General features: G+C 39.5%; 1 pseudogene; it reads right to left on the bottom strand.

Annotated features, from left to right (window-relative positions):
- Window positions 1–683: 683 nt before the first annotated feature.
- LOC119245649 (proteasome subunit alpha type-6-like) lies at window positions 684–3,526 on the bottom strand (annotated as a pseudogene).
- Window positions 3,527–4,856: the final 1,330 nt, after the last annotated feature.

Genomic DNA, 4,856 nt, shown 5'->3' with positions numbered 1-4,856 from the left:
ATCTTTATGCTGTTGACAAAGAAACTACACCAATTGTATGTTTACTTTTGTCAGTGAGACTAAGCTTTATTACTACTTCTTAGTGAGACTTCTAATCTTTTCTTTTTAAAGATTTATTTATTCAAGCATACAAGAACTGGAGTACAGGCCAGATGTGTGGGAAGTTGAGAGAATTCACCAGAGACAGAGCGGGAAATAGAACAGGCAGACAGACCGAAATACACTGTTGAGGGGAGCAGCGGGCAAGACAGGAGAGGTCTTCCGTGCCATGTGGGCATCTCTTTGGCCAGCTGGGTTCGAACCCATGCTGCAGAGGCTGCAGACAGACCCACAGCGCCGCACTCAACTGCCTGCGCCACCAGGGAGGCCCGCTTCTAATCTTTTTATAGAGGTCCCTTTAATATTTCTCAAAGACTGATTTGGTAGTGATAAATCTTTTGTCTGAAAAGTTCTTTCTTGTAAAATTCTGAACAATAAGTTTCCTGGGTAGAGTATTTGTAATTGAAAGTATAATCTTATTGCTTTTTTTTTTCCCAAAAAGCAGTTTTTATTTATACAGAGTTCTAACCAATTCAGCAGAGGAGGAATGGAAAAGGTTCCCTTTGTAATTCAGGGACCTCCATAATATTGATCTGTTGTTAGCAAATACACAGGCAAGTGGTGTCATGAATTTGGTAAGCTAACTACAAAATTTGGTCTCTCTCTTCTAGAGGAACAAGGTGAGCATTAATTGCTGCTTCTACAAGAATCCTGAATTTGGGATTTTCAAATGTAACTACTCCAGCTTCTGTATCGGAAGATTTTAAATCAATTGAGAGAACAGTAGACAGGCATTCAATCATTTTCCAGTGTCAGTTTAAATGTCCAATCAAATTTATTCTTGACTCCCCCACCCAGGGAACTGTAGGTTCAGATTGTTTAACTTCTGCTCTAGAGGCTTTATACCCACAGTAGTAACCTGCAGGATCACACTTGTACTCCTGAGGGCTTTGTTCATCACTATGCCAATTAAAATCATAAAATAGCCTCATTTCAGCATTTTGTGTGTAAACCTGACAAATATCAGCAATTATTTTACACAGCATGTCCACGGGAATCTCATAACCACACTTGTATTTCCGATTAACTGTCAAATAGTTTGCCTTCTGAGCCCGGGATCTGCTATCAGCTGTCATTCACACAGCTAATGTTTTTAATTATCTTGAATAAGTGAGTAACCATGCTGGAATCTAGTCATTTGTCAGGTACATTCTTCTGTTTGACAGTTACTGCAGTCTTTCTCTGTTACACCTGTTGATGTAAGACCATCCTGGTTAATACTCTAAAGAGCATATTATACTGGTAGAGCCAACCCTTGGGAGAAAAAAAAAATGATAACGTGACAGTCAAAACCAGCACTGGAACCAAGGAACCTGTTATTGCACACACCATTTCAAGCCCTCAGCCCTGCAGCTCCAGCACCAGACCAGAAGTATTTTCTTTTCAGCACTTGGAACATATCATGCCATTCCTTTCTGGTCTGCAAAGTTTATGTTGAGAGATCCACTTATCACCTTATGGGGATTCCTTTGTAAGTAAGTTGTTTTTCCTCTTTCTGGTTTTAGTATTCTCTCTAACTTCTGCTATATTATTTATAGTATGTCAGGTGTGTGTTTTTGGACTCAGAAGTCTTGAAGCTTCTTCTTCTGGATGTCTGTTTCCTTTTCTAGGTTAGGGAAATGTGCAGCCATTATTTCTCCAAACATATTTTCTGTCATTTTCTCTCTCTCTTCTCTTACTAGTACCCATATAATAATGCAAATGTCATTCCTCTTGACATTATCCCATAGGTCCCTTAAACTATACTTTTTTAGATTCTTTTTTTTTTCTTTTTCTGGTTCTGTTTAGGTGAATTCAACTAGCCTGTCTTCCAGACCACTGGTTCTGTTGCTTCATCTAGTCTGCTGTTGAATCTCTCTATTGTATTATATTTAGTTTAGCTATCATGTTCTTCAGCTCTGTGAATTCAATTTGGAACTTTTTCATGTTTTCTCTTTCTAAAGTTCCTCCTTTGTTCACACATTCTTCTCCTGTGCTTTTTGTGTATGTTTAGGATAATTTGAAATCTTTATCAGGTAATTTATTTTCTTCTGCTTCATTAAGAATTTTACCTGTGGCTTTATCTTGTTCTTTTGCTTTGGACATATTCCTTTGTCTCCTCATATTTTTTGTCTCTGTGTTTATTTCTATGTGTTAGGTTAAACAGTCTAGAAGAATTAAGTTTGTGTTGGAAATTAATTTTATTGATTAACCTTGTACTACTTTTTTGTTGTCTATATAATTTTTGTGCTTATCTGATCAGTCTGATTTTTACTGATAATTCCAGTTGTTAAGAGTGTCAAGGATTGTCTTTCTGGTTGTTTCACTTCCTTTGGTTTTAGTAACACAGTTCTCCCTGGCCACCAAGTGATATGCTAAAGTGGTGTCCTCCATATGCATTGCACATGCTGCCAAGGCCCAAAGACCCACCTGTTATTGGCGCCAGAGGGAGTTGCAAGAACACTTGAGCATGTGTGGTGATGACCTGGAGCAGTGGATGCCAGGTGGTTCACCCTCTGACCTTATAAGATTAAATTGATCTTGCAAGTATGGTGTCTACCAGTAGCAGGAATAGATGGACAAAGAGGTAACTAGAGCCTCCTTGGTGGCGCATGGTGATAAGACACAACCTATGAAGCTATCCACAGCCACTGCAGCACAGGTTCGATCCCCAGCCAGGGAGCTACCCACATGGTGCAGCAGACCTCTCCTGACTTGCCTGCTGCTCCCCTCAGCAGTGTATTTCACTCGATCTGCCTCTTCTGCTCCCCACTCTGTCTCTGGTGAATCCTCTCACCGCCCCCCACCTCTGGCCTGTAGCCCAGTTCTTGTATGCATAAATAAATAAATCTTTTTTTTTTAAGAGGTAACTAAAAGATGGCTCCTGTAGTGTCTTTGTTCCCAGAAAGATTATCTTTTTTCCTGCTCCTACCCTCCAGCTGGTTCTAAATTTAGCAAATCAATTTCATGCAGCTATGGTCTAGGTATCCTTCAGCATCCTCCTTTTATATTGGTTCTTGGGTAGTTGGGTTTATGTTCAGCCCTTTAAGAGCAAAATCTCCATTTTGCATTACCTGATTATGTCTACTTAACATAAGCCATTTTGTTTTCTAACCTTAAATATTATTGGGGATTCATTTCTTCAGTCATGTTCAAGTTTAGAGGTACCTGTGGGACACAAGCCCAACACCCAGGGAAAAGCTTCATATTTATGATAACCCTTACAGTTAAGAAATTCACTTCACTGTGAAGTGCATCAAGGGGTGCTGTTTCTAGTCAGATCATGTCAGATTCTCTTACACTTATTTGTAGGGGCTTTTCCTTCTATGTGGTGGAGATGCTACTCCTTAGTTTTCAGTTGTGTTTCAAATGGAATTGTTCCATATATAACTGTAGATTTGTTATGTCCATGGAAGAGGTTGATTTTAGGATCTTCTTACCTCTTCATCTTTAACCTGCCTCTCTATATTTTTTAAACGTTTAGATTACAGTTATGTAAAGACCAAATTTTCTGAAACTCAGTATTTTAACTATCAGATATAGAGTTAAAATAATTTGTGGACTGTTATATAGCAAAACAGCTATGTTTTTGAAAGGTCCATATAGCTAAAAATTATAAAGGAAGATCTTACAGTGAGTACATAGGAGATGTTATCCAGAATGTTCAGGCTGATAAAATAGAATCTCATTATTCTACTTATTTTGACTACAACATGTGTCTAATATATGCAGGATCTAAGAATACGAGAGAAAAATCAAAGGAAAAAAAATCAAGAAGATTTTGTCCCCTAAGTGCCAGCAACAAACATAGACATAAAATATTTCAGACATCCATAAGGAAAATTAGTTAAAATCAGGCTATTTTCACCTTCTACAGCTTATAACCTTGAAATGCTATGTTTTCCACTATTTAGCATACAACAGATGGGCCTTGAATTTTCAAGAATTTATCAATTATGTGGCTATGGGCACTTAACAGTGTAGAGGGGCTCAGTTTCTGTTCTGCCTCTCTCAGTCTTGGAGCCACACATAGTCTCTCTTGCCTGCCTGTGAATATGCTCCCCGTTTCAGCATTAAAGGTCTGAAAAATTCACCAAGGGCTTCAAATTCTATTTTGGTCTTCAATAACTGACATGAGCCTATGCTGCCTTGGATGGTTGCACAACAAGTGGCATAGAAATCAGCAGGATTCCATGAAGTTGGGTATGGAGCCCTTTGAGACCTAGGGAGAGACTGGGGGGTGACCAGCCATGAGCAAGTGGTATGCAGTGTCCAGCCTCCTCCCTCAGTGGACATTTCCCCATGAATAGCCAGACATAGACAAATGCCTGGTGCAATTGGAACAGGCCCTGTGCAGGATGGAAGAGACCTTGCACAGATATAGTGCCCATGAGGTGGCAGGGGCTTTGGGATGGATATTTCTCCCAGCTTTATGAGAGCCTATGCTGAAAGAAGAATCCAAGGTTTGATACAGGATGAGATGTGGGAAATGTGACAACATCTTGATACAGGGCAGCAAGGGGCAATAAAGCTGGTCAAGGAGAGTGCCCAAATAGTTTACTAGTCACTGTCTTAATTCTTCACCTGTGCACACAATTGCAAGACTACTCAGGTCCAAAAAATAACAAAAAATGGGATTTATTTAACAAACAAGAAAAACAAAGGGCTATGGAAGCCAAAAATGGCCATTTACCTTACCCAAAGTGGTGTCCAGTGTTTTAAAGTCCTAAACACAAAGCCTTCCAAGATGGCATCTTCTCACCACTGAGAGCCTGAAG

Source organism: Talpa occidentalis, unplaced genomic scaffold (genome assembly GCF_014898055.3).
Source record: "Talpa occidentalis isolate TD23 unplaced genomic scaffold, MPIMG_talOcc4v2.1 talOcc4.15, whole genome shotgun sequence".
Lineage (NCBI taxonomy): Eukaryota > Metazoa > Chordata > Mammalia > Eulipotyphla > Talpidae > Talpa > Talpa occidentalis.
The sequence above is the reverse complement of the archived record's forward strand: the minus strand, read 5'-3'. Positions and strand labels throughout refer to the sequence as shown.